An 18386-nucleotide genomic window follows, 5' to 3' on the forward strand; every position below is an offset into this window, starting at 1 on the left:
ACTTGGAAACTTCAATCACACAAAACTCAACAAAATTTTGTGAGATCCGTTAGTATAAGAAAGCCGAACTTTACTATCGTTACTATTGAAAACCTATTCAAATTTTGTTTTTGCATTATATTTACTATATTCTAACTCTACCATGACACTCATCTTTTCTCTATCTTCTGCAGTTATTGGGCATTGAGTCTTACTCAACTTTATAACTTGTAACACACGCAAGAACCCCTTCCTGAATTGTTCCATTTTGAACTTCTTCAAAACTTTGTCAATGTATGTGCTTTGTGAAAGTCCAAGTCACCATTGTTGGAAATATGCCCTAGAGGCAATAATAAATTAGTTATTATTATATTTCCTTGTTCATAATAATCGTTTATTATCCATGCTAGAATTTTATTGATTGGAAACTCAAATACATGTGTGGATACATAGACAACACACTGTCCCTAGTGAGCCTCTAGTTGACTAGTTCGTTGATCAAAGATGGTCAAGGTTTCCTAGCCATAGGCATGTGTTGTCACTTGATAACGAGATCACATCATTAGGAGAATCATCTCATGGACAAGACCCAAATTATAAACATAGAATGTGATCGTGTTATTTTGTTGCTATTGTTTTCTGCGTGTCAAGTATTCATTCCTATGACCATGAGATCATGTAACTTTCTGGCACCGGAGGAATACCTTGTGTGTATCAAACGTCGCAACGTAACTGGGTGACTATAAAGGTGCTCTACAGGCATCTCCGAAGGTGTCCGTTGAGTTAGCATGGATCAAGACTGGGATTTGTCACTCCGTGTGACGGAGAGGTATCTCGGGGCCCACTCGGTAATACAACATCACATATAAGCCTTGCAAGCAATGTGACTCAAGTGTGAGTCACGGGGATCTTGTATTAAGGAACGAGTAAAGAGACTTTCCAGTAACGAGATTGAAATAGGTATAGGGATACCGACGATCAAATCTCGGGCAAGTAACATACCAAAGGACAAAGGGAATGTTATACGGGATTATATGAATCCTTGACACAGAGGTTCAACCGATAAGATCTTCGTAGAATATGTAGGATCCAATATGGCCATCTAGGTCCCGCTATTGGATATTGACTGAGGAGTGTCTCGGGTCATGTCTATATAGTTCTCGAACCCGCAAGGTCTGCACACTTAAGGTTCGATGGTGTTTTAGTATAGTTGACTTATATGTGTTGGTGACCGAAGGTTGTTCGGAGTCCCGGATGAGATCACGGACATCACGAGGGTTTCCGGAATGGTCCGAAAACGAAGATTGATATATAGGAAGTTGGTGTTTGGATTCAGGAAAGTTTTGGGGCATTGTCGGGAGTGTACCGGGAGTGACGAATGGGTTCCGGGGGCCCACTAGGTGGGTCCACCACACCCCAAGGGGTCCACGTGGGTTTATTGGATGTACAATAAGGTATAATGGGCTGACAAAGTCATCCAAGGAAAGCCCATGCGGAAAAAGTGGAAAATCCAAAGGAGGTGGGAAAATAAGGAAGGAGTCCTAATCCAAGTGGGATTGGAGAAGGACTCCTCCCTCTCTTCCACTTCGGTCGACCCAAGGAGGACTCCATGGTGCTCCAAGGCTGCCTAGGGCTGCCTCTCCCCTCCTCCTATATATACTAGAGGTTTAGGGCTTTTTGAGACACAACTTTGCCACGTGCAACTCAAACCTACACCTCGTAGTTCTTCCTCTAGATTAGATTTGTGCGGAGCTCAGGCGGAGCCGTGCAGGAATAGTTCATCACCAACACCGGCGGCCATCGCGCTGTCAGAGAACTCATCTACTTCTCCGTCTTTCTTGCTGGATCAAGAAGGCCGAGATCGTCATCGAGTTGTATGTGTGCTGAACGCGGAGGTGTCGTCCGTTTGGCGCTAGATCGGGACGGATCATGGGACGGATCGCGAGATGGTTCGTGGAACGGATCGAGGGACGGTTCATGGGACGGTTCGAGGGAGATGAAGACGTTCCACTACATCAACCGCGTTTCTTGACGCTTGTCGTTGTGCGATCAACAAGGGTACGTAGATCTAATCTCCGCTCGTAGATGGATATCACCATGATAGGTCTTCGTGTGCGTAGGAAATTTTTTGTTTCCCATGCAACGTTCCCCAACAGTGGCATCATGATCTAGGTTCATGCGTAGATGTTATCTCGAGTAGAACACAAAAGGTTTTGTGGACGGTGATGTTCGATTTGCTACCCTCCTTAGTATTTTCTCGATTCGGTGGTATTGTTGGATTGAGGCGGCCCGGACCGACATAACTCGTACGCTTACGAGAGATTGGTTTCATCGATTGACATGCAACCTCGTTGCATAAAGATGACTGGCGGGTGCCTGTTTCTTCAACTTTAGTTGAATTGGTTTTGACCGAGGCGGTCCTTGGAGAGGTTAAATAGCAATTTGCACATCTCCGTTGTGGTTTTTGCGTAAGTAAGATGTGATCATACTAGATACCCATAGCAGCCACGTAAAACATGCAACAACAAATTAGAGGATGTCTAACTTGTTTTTGCAGGGTATGCTTTGTGATATGATATGGCCAATGACGTGATGTGATATATTGGATGTATGAGATGATCATGTTGTAATAGTTAATATCGACTTGCACGTCGATGCTACGGCAACCGGCAGGAGCCATAGGGTTGCCTTTAAACTAACATTTGTGTTTGCAGATGCGTTTACTATATTACTAGGTCGTAGCTTTAGTAGTAATAGCATAGATAGCACGACAACCTCGATGGCGGCACGATGATGGAGATCATGGTGTGGCGCCGGTGACAAGAAGATCATGCCGGTGCTTTGGTGATGGATATCAAGAAGCATGAGATGATGTCCATATCATGTCACTTATGATTGCATGTGATGTTAATCCTTTTATGCACCTTATTTTGCTTAGAACGACGGTAGCATTATAAGGTGATCTCTCATTAAAATTTCAAGATGAAATTGTGTTCTCCCCGATTGTGCACCGTTGCGACAGTTTGTCGTTTCGAGACACCATGTGATGATCGGGTGTGATAGACTCAACGTTCACATACAACGGGTGCAAAACAGTTGCACGCGCGAAACACTCGGGTTAAACTTGACGAGCCTAGCATGTGCATACATGGCCTAGGAACACATGAGACTGAAAGGTCGAGCATGAATCGTATAGTTGATATGATTAGCATAGAGATGCTTACCACTGAAACTATTCTCAACTCACGTGATGATCGGACTTGAGTTAGTGGATTTGGATCATGTACCACTCAAATGACTAGAGAGATGTACTTTTTGAGTGGGAGTTCTTAAGTAATATGATTAATTGAACTAATTATCATGAACATAGTCTAATGGTCTTTGTGAATTACGATGTAGCTTGCGCTATAGCTCTACTATTTTTATATGTTCCTAGAGAAAATTTAGTTCAAAGATGATAGTAGCAACTTTGCGGACTTAGTCCGTAAAACTGAGGATTATCCTCATTGTTGCGTAGAAGGCTTATGTCCTTAATGCACTACTCGGTGTGTTGCACCTCGAGCATCGTTTGTGGATGTTGCGAACATCTGACATACACATTTTTGATGACTACGTGATAGTTCAGTGCATAATACTTAATAGCTTAGAAGCAAGGGGTCGAAGACGTTTTGAAACATCACGGAACATATGAGATGTTCTAAGAGATGAAATTGAGATTTCATGCTCCTGCCCTTGTTAAGAGGTATGAGACGTCCGACAAGATTCTTTGTCTACAAAGTAAAGGAGAAAAGCTCAAATCGTTGAGCATGTTCTCAGATTGTCTGAGTACAACAATCACTTGAATCAAGTGGGAGTTAATCTTCCAGATGAGATAGTGATGGTTCTCCAAAGTCACTGCCACCAAGCTATGAGAGCTTCGTGATGAACCATAACATATCAAGGATAGATACTATGATCTTTGAGTGATTCGCGATGTTTGACACTGCGAAAGTAGAAATCAAGAAGGAGCATCAATAGTTGATGGTTAGTAAAACCACTAAGTTTCGAGAAAGGCAAGGGCTAGAAGGGACACTTCGTGACACGACAAAACAGTTGCTGCACTAATGAAGAGACCCAAGATTAAACCCAAACCTGAGACTAAGTGCTTCTGTAATGAGGGGAACAGTCACTGAGGCGGAGCAACTCTAGATACTTGGTAGATAAGAAGGCTGGCAAAAGTCAAGAGAAGTATATTTGATATACATGATGTTGATGTGTACTTTACTAGAACTCCTAGTAGCATGAGGGTATTGGATACCGGTTCGGTTGCTAAGTTATTAGTAACACGAAATGAAAGCTACGGCATAAACGGAGACTAGCTAAAGGCGCGGTGACGATACGTGTTGGAAGTGTTTCCAAGGTTGATATGATCAAACGTCGCACGCTCCCTCTACCATCGGGATTGGTGTTAAACCTAAATAATTGTTATTTGGTGCTTGCGTTAAGCATGAACATGATTGGATCGTGTTTATTGCAAAACGATTATTCATTTAAAGAGAATAATGGTTATTCTATTTTCTTGAATAATCACCTTCAATGGTCTATTGAATCTCGATCGTAGTGTTACACATGTTCATGATATTGGTGCCAAAAGATACGAGGTAATGATGATAGTACCACTTACTTGTGGCACTGCCGCTTGAGTCATGTTGGTATAAATTGCATGAAGAGGCTCCATGCTGATGGATCTTTATACTCACTTGATTTTGAATCACTAGTGACATGCAAATCATACCACATGAGCAAGGCCTTGTTTTCATTGAGATGAAATAAGATAGTAACTTGTTGGAAATGGTACATTTTGATGTATGCAGTCCAATGGGTTCTCCAAAGTCACTGCCACTAAGCTGCTAGAGCTCCATGAAGAACTAGAACATATCAAGGATAGATATGATGATCCTTGAGCGATTCGCACTATTTGACACTGCGAAAATAGAAATCAAGAAGGAGCATCAATAGTTGATGGTTAGTAAAACCACTAGTTTCAAGAAGGGCAAGGGCTAGAAGGGACACTTCATGAAACGACAAACCAGTTGCTGCTCTAATGAAGAAACCCAAGATTGAACCCAAACCTGAGACTAAGTGCTTCTGTTATGAGGGAAACGGTCACTGAGGCGGAACTACCCTAGATACTTGGTAGATAAGAAGGCTGGCAAAGTCGACAGATATATGTTTGTTATACATGATATTGATGTGTACTTTACTTGTACTCCTAGTAGCACGAGGGTATTAGATACCGGTTTGATTGCTAAGTGATTAGTAACTCGAAATAAAAGCTACGAAATAAACGGAGACAAGCTAAAGGCGAGGTGATGGTACGTGTTGGAAGTGTTTCCAAGGTTGATGTGATCAAACATCGCACGCTTCCTCTACCATCGCAATTAGTGTTAAAACCTAAATAATTTTTATTTGGTGTTTGCCTTGAGCATGAACATGATTAGATCGTGTTTATTGTAATACGATTATTCATTTAAATAGAATAATGGTTATTCTGTTTGCTTGATTAATTACCTTCAATTGTTTATTGAATCCCGATCGTAGTGTTACACATGTTCATAATATTGGTGCCAAAAGATACAAAGTAATAATGATAGTACCACTTACTTCTGGCACTGCCGATTGAGTCATGTTGGTGTAAAATGCATGAAGAAGCTCCATGCTGATGGATCTTTGTACTCACTCATTTTTGAAACGTTGAAGACATGCAAACCATACATGTTGGTATAAACGCATGAAGAAACTCCATGCAGATGGATCGTTTGGACTCACTTGATTTTAAATCACTTGATACATGCAAAATCATACCACATGGAACAAGAGAGTAACTTGTTGGTAGTAACACATTTTTTATGTGTGCAGTCCAATAAGTGATGAGGCACGCTGTGGATATCATTATGTTCTTACTTCACTAACGACTTGAGTAGATACAGGAGTATTTACTTGATGAATCACGAGTCTGAAGTATTGAAAAGTTCAAAGCTATTTCAGAGTGAAGATCGTCATGACAAGACGATAAACTGTCTACGATATGATCATAGAGATGAATATCTGAGTTGCGAGTTTTGGCACACAATTGAGACAATGTGGGAATTGTTTCGCAATTCAGGCCACCTGGAACATCATAGTGTGATGGTGTGTCCGAACGTCATAGCCACGCCCTATTTGATATGGTGCATGGATAATAAACGATTATCTTTAAAAAGGAAATATAATAATAACTATTTATCATTGCCTCTAGGGCATATTTCCAACAGTCCCCCACTTGCACTAGAGTCAATGATCTAGTCCTCACATCGCCATGCGATTTACATTGTAATAAATCAAACACCCATACAGTTCTGGTTTTGATCATGTTTTGCCCGTGGAATAGGGGTTTAGTCAGCGGGTCTGCTACATTCAGATCCGTGTGCACTTTGGAAATATTCACGTCCTCTCCTTCGACGTAGTCGCGGATGAGGTTGAAGCGTCGTTTGATGTGTCTGGTCTTCTTGTGAAACCTTGGTTCCTTTGCTAAGGCAATGGCACCAGTGTTGTCACATAACAGAGTTAATGGATCTAGTGCGCTCGGCACAACTCCAAGATCTGTCATGAACTGCTTCATCCAAACACCCTCCTTTGCTGCCTCCGAGGCACCCATGTACTCCGCTTCACATGTAGAATCTGCTACGATGCTCTGCTTGGAACTGCACCAGCTTACTGCACCTCATTAAGAATAAATACGTATCAGGTTTGCGACTTAGAGTCATCTGGATCGGTGTCAAAACTTGCGTCGACGTAACCTTTTACTATGGGCTCTTTGTCACCTCCATAAACGAGAAACATTTCCTTAGTTCTTTTCAGGTACTTCAGAATATTCTTGACCGCCATCCAGTGACCCACTCCTGGATTACTCTGAAACCTGCATGCCATACTTATGGCCAAGCTGACGTGTGGTCTAGTGCACATCATTGCATACATGATAGAACCTACGGTTGAAGCGTAGGGGACGAAACTCATTTGTTCTCTATCTTCCGCACTTGCTGGGCACTGAGTCTTACTCAATTTTATACCTTGTAATACTGGCAAGAACCCTTTCTTGGACTGATCCATTTTGAACTTCTTCAAAACTTTATCAAGGTATGTGCTTTGTGAAAGTCCTATCACACGTCTCGATCTATCCCTATAGATCTTAATGCCTAGAATGTAAGCAGCTTCTCCTAGGTACTTCGTAGTGAAACTTTTATTCAAGTAATCCTTTATGCTCTCCAAAAGCTCCACGTTGTTTCCAATCAGCAATATGTCATCCACTTATAATATTAGAAACGCCACAGAGCTCCCACTCGCTTTCTTGTAAATACAAGATTCTCCAACCACTTGTATAAACCCGTATGCTTTGATCACCTCATCAAAGCATTTATTCCAACTCCGAGATGCTTGCACCAGTCCATAAATGGATCACTGGAGCTTGCACACTTTGTTAGCATTCTTTGGATCGACAAAACCTTCGGGTTGCATCATATACAATTGTTCCTTAAGAAAACCGTTAAGGAACGCCGTTTTGACATCCATCTACCAGATTTCATAATCGTAAAAGGCAACTATTGCTAACATGATTTGGATGGACTTAAGCATCGCTACTGGTGAGAATGTCTCATCGTAGTAAAGACTTGTGAAAAACCCTTTGCCACAAGTCGAGCTTTATAAACGGTCACATTACCGTCTGCGTCCGTCTTCTTCTTAAAGATCCATTTGTTCTGAATAGCCTTGCGGCCTTCAGGTAGTACTTCCAAAGTCCACACTTTGTTCTCGTACATGGATCCTATCTCGGACTTCATGGCCTCCAGCCATTTTTGGAATTCCGGCCCACCATTGCTTCTTCATAATTCGCAGGTTCATTGTTATCCAACAACATAATTGATAAGACAGGATTACCGTACCACTCAGGAGCAGTACGTGATCTTGTCGACCTGCGAGGTCCGATAGGAACTTGATCCAAAGTTTCATGATCATCATCGTTAACTTCATCCTCAACCGGCGTTGCAACGACAGGGGTTTCCCCTTGCCCTGCGCCACCATCTAGAGGGATTAGAGGTTCGACAACCTCATCAAGTTCTATCTTCCTCCCACTCAATTCTTTCGAGAGAAACTCCTTCTCAAGAAAAGCTTCGTTTTTAGCAACAAACACTTTGCCCTCGGATTTGAGATAGAAGGTATACCCAACTGTCTCTTTTGGGTAACCTATGAAGATGCACTTTTCTGCTTTGGGTTCCAGCTTTTCAGGCTGAAGCTTTTTGACATAAGCATCACATCCCCAAACTTTAAGAAACGACAACTTTGGTCTGTTACCATACCACATTCCGTATGGTGTCGTCAAAACGGATTTTGATGGTGCCCTACTTAAAGTGAATGCAGTTGTCTCTAATGCATAAGCCCAAAATGATAACGGCAAATCGGTAAGAGACATCATAGATCGCACCATCTCTATTAAAGTACGATTATGATGTTCGGACACACCATTACGCTGTGGTGTTCCAGGCGGTGTCAATTGTGAAACAATTCCACATTGTCTCAAGTGAGCACCAAACTCGAAACTCAGATATTCACCCCACGATCAGACCGTAGGAACTTGATCTTCTTGTTACGATGATTTTCAACTTCACTCTGAAATTGCTTGAACTTCTCAAACGTTTCAGACTTGTGCTTCATCAAGTAGACATAACCATATCTACTCAAATCGTCAGTGAAGGTGAGAAAATAACGATATCCGCTGCGCGCCTCCACACTCATCGGACCACACTCATCGGTATGTATGATTTCCAACAAGTCACTTGCACGCTCCATTGTTACGGAGAACGGAGTCTTAGTCATCTTGCCCATGAGGCATGGTTCACACGTGTCAAGTGAATCAAAGTCAAATGACTCCAAAAGTCCATCAGAATGGAGTTTCTTCATGCGCTTTACACCAATATGACCTAAGCGGCAGTGCCACAAAAACATGGCGCTATCATTGTTAACTCTAACTTTTTTGGTCTCAATGTTATGTATATGTGTATCATTGCTATCAAGATTCAATATGAACAATCCTCTCACATTGGGTGCATGACCATAAACGATATTACTGATAGAAATAGAACAACCATTATTCTCTGACTTAAACGAGTAATCGTCTCGCAATAAACAAGATCCAGATATAATGTTCATGCTTAACGCATGCACTAAATAACAATTATTTAAGTTCATAACTAATCCTGATGGTAACTGAAGTGAAACTGTGCCGACGATGATTGCATCAACCTTGGAACCATTTCCCACGTGCATCGTCACTTCATCTTTCGCCAGCCTTCGCTTATTCCACAGTTCGTGTTTCAAGTTGCAAATATGAGCAACAGAACCGGTATCGAATACCCAGGCAATACTATGAGAGCTGGTTAAGTACACACCAATAACATGTATATCAAATATACCTGATTTTTCCTTGGCCGCCTTCTTATCAGCCAAATACTTGGGGCAGTTGCGCTTCCAGTGACTGACGTCAGCTGTGCTTCCCTGGCAATGACTCCAGAAAAGGGTTGATCCTGCAATCTCTAGTGTTAGCTAGACGAATGCTTATAAACAACTAACCTTCTCCTGCAACGGCACCAGAAGAATGCTGATAGCACTCCCTCGCAATGAAACTGGAAGAATGTTGTTGATGACCCACCAGCGCGTGGGTTCGCAGCAGTTTTCGAGGGTAGAGTATTCGACCCAATTTGTTGGTACACCAGACAGGAGGTGAGAGTATACTCTCAAGTATTAGCAGCTGAATTTGTCAGATTCAACCACACCTGAAAGATTAGTATCTGCAAGCACAATAGTAACAGTGAAGTAGTAATAGCGAAGTAGCGGGTATCGGCAGTGTAACGAGCAATAACAGTGGCAAGGAACAACAGTAGTGATAGCAGTAGCAAGTAGCAACAGTAGCAAGTGACAGTAGTAGCAACAGAAACAGTAGCAGCAGAGCAAGACAAGTAACAGCAGTAGCAACATTAGTAGCAGCAGAGCAAGACAAGTAACGGCAGTAGCAACAGTAGTAGCAGCAGAGCAAGACAAGTAACGGCAGTGGCAACAGTAGTAGCAGCAGAGCAATACAAGTAACGACAGTAGCAACAGTAGGACAAACTCGTAGGCATTGGATCTGTGATTTGTTTGGATGATATTCATCATGCAACATACATAACACGGAGAGATATGTGGCTAGCTCCCGTTCGTCAATGTGATGTAGGCATGCATTCCGTGTGTCGTCATACGTGGTTAGGGAAAAGAACTTGCATGACATCTATTGTCCATCCCTCCCGTGGCAGCGGGGTCCAAAAGGAAACTACGGGATATTAAGGTTCTCCTTTTAATAAAGAACCGGACCAATGCATTAGCACTTGGTGAACACATGAACTCCTCAAACTATGGTCATCACCGGGAGTGGTTCCGGTTATTGTCACTCCAGGGTTGCCGGATCATAACACATAGTAGGTAACTACAACTTGCAAGATCGGATCTAAAACACACATATATTGGTGACAACATAATAATTTCAGATCTGAAATCATGGCACTCGGGCCCTAGTGACAAGCATTAAGCATGGCAAAGTAGTAGCAACATCAAATCTCAAAACATAGTGGATACTAGGGATCAATCCCCGTCAAAACTAACTCGATTACATGATAGATCTCAGCCTACTCATCACCGTCCAGCGAGCCTACGAATAGATTACTCACAAACGACGAAGAGCTTCATGGAATTGGAGAGGGAAGAAGGTTGATGATGACGATGGCGACGATTTCCCCTCTCCGGAGCCCAAGACGGACTCCAGATCTGCCCTCTAGATGAAGAACAGGTGGTGGCGGCGCCTCCGTATCGAAAACGCGATAAAAACTCTTTTTATTTTTTCTGGGACGAAAGACAACTTATAAAGCTGGAGTTGGGGGCGGCAGAGGCCTGTGGGCCCCACATGCCTGCCCACCCCCACCAGGGGGTGGTGGAGGAGCAGGGGCTTGTGGCCCACTGGCCCACCCCCTCAGGTGGATTCTGGCGCAGGTATTTTTGATATTTTCCAAAACTGCTCCCCGTAAATTTTCAGGACGTTTGGAGAACTTTGATTTCTGCACAAAAATAACACCAAGGCAATTCTGCTGAAAACAGCGTCAGTCCAGGTTAGTTCCATTCAAATCATGCAAATTATAGTCCAAAACAAGGGCAAAAGAGTTTGGAAAAGTAGATACGTTGGAGATGTACCAGTGACCCATACCCTTGCAATAATAACACTCTGTTTCAGGCTTAGGTCCATCTTTGGGTTTCTTCGTCGGATTGGCAACAGGCTTGTCGCTCTTCTTGGAATTACCCTTCTTTCCTTTGTCGTTTCTCTTCAAACTAGTGGTCTTATTCACCATCAACACTTCATGCTCTTTACGGAGTTCTTACTCTGCGACTTTCAGCATCGCGAACAACTCGCCAGGTGACTTGTTCATCCCTTGCATGTTATAGTTCAACACAAAGCTCTTGTAGCTTGGTGGAAGTGATTGAAGAATTCTGCCAGTGATAGCCTCTTGCGGGAGTTCAATCCCCAGCTCAGCTAGACGGTTTGAGTACCCACACATTTTGAGCACATGTTCACTGACAGACGAATTCTCCTCCATCTTGCAAGCTTAGAATTTATCGGAGGTCTCATACCTCTCAATTCGGGCGTTCTTCTGAGAAATAAACTTCAACTCCTGGAACATCTCAAATGCTCCATGACGCTCAAAGCGACGTTGAAGTCCCGGCTCTAAGCCATACAAGACTGCATATTGAACTACTGAGTAGTCCTCCTTACGTGTTAACCAAACGTTCTTAACATCCTGGCCAGCCGTAGCGGGTGGTTCATCTCCTAGCGCAGCATTAAGGACATAATCCTTCTTCCCAGCTTGCAGGAGCAACTTAAGATTATGAGCCCAGTCTACAAAGTTGCTTCCATCATCTTTCAACTTAGCTTTCTCTAGGAACGTATTAAAATTTATGGTGACTATCGCGTGAGCCATTGATCTACAACACAAATATTCAAAGTGGACTTAGACCATGCTAAACACAATTAGAGTTTAACTTAATCAAATTACTTGCTAAACTCCCACTCAAAAATTACATCTCTCTAGTCATTTGAGTGGTACATGATCCAAATTCACTAACTCAAGTCCGATCATCACGTGAGTTGATAATAGTTTCAGTGGTAAGCATCTCTATTCTAATCATATCAACTATACGATTCATGCTCGACCTTTCGGTCTCATGTGTTCCGAGGCCATGTCTGCACATGCTAGGCTCGTCAAGCTTAACCCGAGAGTTCCGCGTGTGCAACTGTTTTGCACCCGTTGTATGTGAACGTTGAGTCTATCACACCCTATCATCACGTGGTATCTCGAAACGACAAACTGTAGCAACGGTGAACAGTCGGGGCGAACACAATTTCATCTTGAAATTTTAGTGAGAGATCACCTTATAATGATACCGTCGTTCTAAGTGAAGTAAGGTGCATAAAAGGATTAACATCACATGCAATTCATAAGTGACATGATATGGCCATCATCTTGTGCTTCTTGATCTCCATAACCAAAGCACCGGCACGATCTTCTTATCACCGGCGCCACACCATGATCTCCATCATCATGCTCTCCATCAATGTGTCGCCATCGAGGTTGTCGTGCTACATATGCTATTACTACTAAAGCTACGTCCTAGCAATATAGTAAACGCATCGGCAAACACAAACGTTAGTTTAAAGACAACCCTATGGCTCGTGCCGGTTGCCGTAGCATCAACGTGCAAGTCGATATTAACTATTACAACATGATCATCTCATACATCCAATATATCACATCACGTCATTGGCCATATCATATCACAAGCATACCCTGCAAAACCAAGTTAGATGTCCTCTAATTTGTTGTTGCATGTTTTACGTGGCTGCTATGGGTATCTAGTATGATCGCATCTTACTTATGCAAAAACCACAACGGAGATGTGCAAATTGCTATTTAACCACTCCAAGGACCGCCTCGGTCAAAACCAATTCAACTAAAGTTGAACAAACCCACACCCGCCAGTCATCTTTATACAACGAGGTTGCATGTTAGTCGATGAAACCAGTCTCTCGTAAGCGTACGAGTAATGTCGGTCCAGGCCGCTTCAATCCAACAATACCGCCGAATCGAAAAAATACTATGGAGGGCAGCAAATCGAACATCACCTTCCACAAAACCTTTTCTGTTCTACTCGAGATAACATCTATGCATGAACCTAGCTCTGATACCACTGTTGGGGAATGTTGAATGGGAAACAAAAAAATTCCTACGCACACGAAGACCTGGTGATGTCCATCTACGAGAGGAGATTTGGATCTACGTACCCTTGTAGATCGCACAGCAGGAAGCGTTATGAAACGCGGTTGATGTAGTGGAACGTCTTCACGTCCCTCGATCCGCCCCACGAACCGTCCCACGATCCGTCCCACGATCCGTTCCGATCTTGTGCCGAACGACGACACCTCCGCGTTCAGCACACGTACAACTCGACGATGATCTCGGCCTTCTTGATCCAGCAAGCAAGACGGAGAAGTAGATGAGTTCTCCAACAGCGTGACGGCGCTCCGGTGGCGGTGATGATCTACTCCTGCAGGGCTCCACCCAAGCTCCGCAGAAATCTGATCTAGAGGTGGAACTATGTGGTTTAGGGTTGAGTTGCATGTGGTAAAAGTTGTCTCAAATCAGCCCTAAAAGACCACTATATATAGGAGGGAGGGGGAGGAGGCTTGCCTTGAGGGGCAAGCCCTCAAGGGTGCGTCGGCCAAGGAGGAGGAGGACTCCTGCTCCAATTCGGTTTGGGGAAGGAGGAGTCCTCCCCTTCCTTCCCACCTCCCCTTTTTCCTTTTCTTTTTCTTTTCTTTTTGGTATTTCTATAAGTGGCCCCATTGGCCCCTTGGGCTGACTCCGCCAGCCCACTAGGGACTTGTGGCGCCACCCTATGCCCTTGGGCTCACTCCCGGGTGGGTGGGCCCTGATACATCCATTTTGCATCAAGCTTTCATGTTGATATTTATCATTTTTTGGGCTGTTATTACACTTCAAGGTACAATACTTATGCCTTTTCTCTCTTATTTTCCAAGGTTTACATTAAGAGGGAGAATGTCGGCAGCTGGAATTCTGGCCTGAAAAAGGAGCAAGTTTGAGATACCTATTCTACGCAACTCCAAAAGCCGTGAAAATCAATGATGATTTTTTTGGGATTTATAAAAAATACTGGGCTGAAGAAGTACGAGAGGGGCGACAGCAGGAGGCCACAAGTATGCTAGGTGCGGGCCCCGTGGTCGCGCCTAGGGGGCTTGTGGGCTCCCACTTGGCCCTATGGCTCCTCCCTTTTGCTACAAGAAAGGTTTCGGTTTGGAAAAATCAGGAGGAAGCTTTTCGGAGGATTCGCCGCCGCCACGAGGCGGAACTTGAGCAGAACCAATCTAGAGCTCCGGCAGGACGATCCTACCGGGGAAACTTCCCTCCCGGAGGGGGAAATCGTCGCCATCGTCATCACCAACACTCCTCTCATCGGAGGGGACTCATCACCATCAACATCTTCATCAGCACCATCTCATCTCCAAACCCTAGTTCATCTCTTGTAACCAATCTCCATCTCGCGACTCCGATTGGTACTTGTAAGGTTGCTAGTAGTGTTAATTACTCTTTGTAGTTGATGCTAGTTGGATTACTTGGTGGAAGAGTTTATGTTCAGATCTTTGATGCTATTCATTACCTCTCTGGTCATGAATATGATTATGCTTTGTGAGTAGTTACTTTGGTTCCTGAGGACATGGGATAAGTCTTGCTATAAGTAGTCATGTGAATTTGGTATTCGTTCGATATTTTGATGTGTTGTATGTTGTTTTTCCTCTAGTGGTGTTATGTGAACATTGACTACATAACACTTCACCATTATTTGGGCCTAGAGGAAGGCATTGGGAAGTAGTAAGTAGATTATGGGTTGCTAGAGTGACAGAAGCTTAAACCCTAGTTTATGCGTTGCTTCGTAAGGGGCTGATTTGGATCCACTAGTTTAATGCTATGGTTAGACTTTGTCTTAATTCTTCTTTTGTGGTTGCGGATGCTTGCGAGAGGGGCTAATTATAAGTGGGATGCTTGTCCAAGTAAGGGCAGTACCCAAGCGCCAGTCCACCCACATATCAAACTATCAAAGTAACGAACACGAATCACATGAACATGATGAAAACTAGCTTGACAGAAATTCCCATGTGTTGTCGGGAGTGCTTTACCTCCTATAAGACTTTGTCCAGGCTTGTCCCTTGCTACAAAAGGGACTGGACCACTTTGTTGCACATTTGTTACTTTTGTTACTTGTTGCTTGCTATGAATCATCTCACCACACAACTACTTGTTACTGATAATTTCAGTGCTTGCAAATATTACCTTGCTGAAAACCACTTGTCAGATCCTTCTGCTCCTCGTTGGGTTCGCCACTCTTACTTATATAAAGGACTACGATAGATCCCCTATACTTGTGGGTCATCAAGACTCTTTTCTGGCGCCGTTGCCGGGGAGTGAAGCGCCTTTGGTAAGTGGAACTTGGTAAGGAAACATTTATATAGTGTGCTGAAATTTATTGTCACTATGGAAACTAATCCGTTGAGGGGCTTGTTCGGGGTATCTTCACCTCGAACGGAAGCACAAATAGTTGCTCCTCAACCTGCTGCACCTACTAAAAATATTTTCTTTGAATTTCCTTCGGGTATGCTTGAGAAACTGCTAGCTAATCCTTTTACACGAGATGGAACATCACATCCAGACTTGCATCTAATCTATGTAGATGAAGTTTGTGGTTTATTTAAGCTTGCAGGTTTGCCCGAGGATGAGGTCAAGAAGAAGGTCTTTCCTTTATCTTTGAAGGATAAGGCGTTGACATGGTATAGGCTATGTGATGATACTGGATCATGGGACTACAATCGGTTGAAATTGGAATTTCATCAAAAGTTTTATCCTATGCATTTAGTACATCGTGATCGAAATTATATTTACAATTTTTGGCCTCGTGAAAAAGAAAGCATCGCTCAAGCTTGGGGGAGGCTTAAATCAATGTTATATTCATTCCCCAATCATGAGCTCTCGAGAGAAATTATCATTCAGAACTTCTATGCTCGTCTTTCTCATGATGATCGCACCATGCTTGACACTTCTTGTACCGACTCTTTTATGAAGAGAGATATTGACTTCAAATGGAATTTATTGGAGAGAATTAAACGCAACTCTGAAGATTGGGAGCTTGAAGAAGGTAAGGAGTCAGGTATGAATTTCACGTTTGATTGCATTAAATCCTTTGTTGAGACAAATACCTTTAGTGATTTTAGTGCTAAGTATGAACTTGACTCTGAGATAGTAGCTTCATTGTGTGAATCCTTTGCTGCTCTGATCTCCCCAAAGAGAAGTTGTTTAAATATCATCCTCCTTTAGAAGTCAATGTAGTTAAACCCACTCCAGTTGAAGAGAAAATCATTGCCTATAATGATCTTGTTGTTCCCAGTGCTTACATTGAGAAACCACCTTTCCCTGTTAGGATAAAGGATCATTCTAAAGCTTCAACTGTTATACGTAGAGGCTATATTAGAACACCTACACCCCCTGAGCAAATTAGAGTTGAATCTAGCATTGCTATTATCAAAGATCTTCTGTCCGACGATGTTGAGGGACATAATATTCAATTTTGTGAAGATGCTGCTAGAATTGCTAAACCTCACGTTAGAGACAAACATAGGCCTATTGTTGGCTTGCCTGTGGTTTCTATTAAGATAGGAGATCATTGTTATCATGGCTTATGTGACATAGGTGCTAGTGTTAGTGCAATACCTCAATCCTTATACGATGAAATCAAAGATGAGATTGCACCTGTTGAGATAGAGCCTATTGATGTCACTATTCAGATTGCCAATAGAGATACTATGTGCCCTGTGGGAATTGTTAGGGATGTTGAAGTCTTGTGTGGTAAAACCACTTGTCAGATCCTTCTGCTCCTCGTTGGGTTCGCCACTCTTACTTATATAAAGGACTACGATAGATCCCCTATACTTGTGGGTCATCAAGACTCTTTTCTGGCGCCGTTGCCGGGGAGTGAAGCGCCTTTGGTAAGTGGAACTTGGTAAGGAAACATTTATATAGTGTGCTGAAATTTATTGTCACTATGGAAACTAATCCGTTGAGGGGCTTGTTCGGGGTATCTTCACCTCGAACGGAAGCACAAATAGTTGCTCCTCAACCTGCTGCACCTACTGAAAATATTTGCTATGAATATCCTTCGGGTATGCTTGAGAAACTGCTGGCTAATCCTTTTACAGGAGATGGAACATCACATCCAGACTTGCATCTAATCTATGTAGATGAAGTTTGTGGTTTATTTAAGCTTGCAGGTTTGCCCGAGGATGAGGTCAAGAAGAAGGTCTTTGCCTTATCTTTGAGGGATAAGGCGTTGACATGGTATAGGCTATGTGATCATACTGGATCATGGAACTACAATCGGTTGAAATTGGAATTTCATCAAAAGTTTTATACTATGCATTTAGTACATCGTGATCGGAATTATATTTATAATTTTTGGCCTCATGACAGAGAAAGCATCGCTCAAGCTTGGGGAGGCTTAAATCAATGCTATATTCATGCCCCAACCATGAGCTCTCGAGAGAAATTATCATTCAGAACTTCTATGCTCGGCTTTCTCATGATGATCGCACCATGCTTGACACTTCTTGTACCGATTCTTTTATGAAGAGAGATATTGACTTCAAATGGAATTTATTGGAGAGAATTAAACGCAACTCTGAAGATTGGGAGCTTGATGAAGGTAAGGAGTCAGGTATGAATTTCAAGTTTGATTGCGTTAAATCCTTTGTTGAAACAAATACCTTTTGTGATTTTAGCGCTAAGTATGGACTTGACTCTGAGATAGCAGCTTCATTGTGTGAATCATTTGCTGCTCGTATTGATCTCCCCAAAGAGAAGTAGTTCAAATATCATCCTCCCTTAGAAGTCAATGTAGTTAAACCCAATCCAGTTGAAGAGAGAGTCATTGCCTACAATGATCCTGTTGTTCCCAGTGCTTACATTGAGAAACCACATTTCCCTGTTAGGATAAAGGATCATTCTAAAGCTTCAACTATGATACGTAGAGGCTACATTAGAACACCTACACCCCCTGAGCAAATTAGAGTTGAACCTAGCATTGCTATTATCAAAGATCTCCTGTCCGAGATGTTGATGGCCATAATATTCACTTATGTGAAGATGCTGCTAGAATTGCTAAACCACACGCTAGAGACAAACATAGGCCTCTTGTTG

The sequence above is a fragment of the Hordeum vulgare genome, chromosome 1H (genome assembly GCF_904849725.1).
Source record: "Hordeum vulgare subsp. vulgare chromosome 1H, MorexV3_pseudomolecules_assembly, whole genome shotgun sequence".
Lineage (NCBI taxonomy): Eukaryota > Viridiplantae > Streptophyta > Magnoliopsida > Poales > Poaceae > Hordeum > Hordeum vulgare.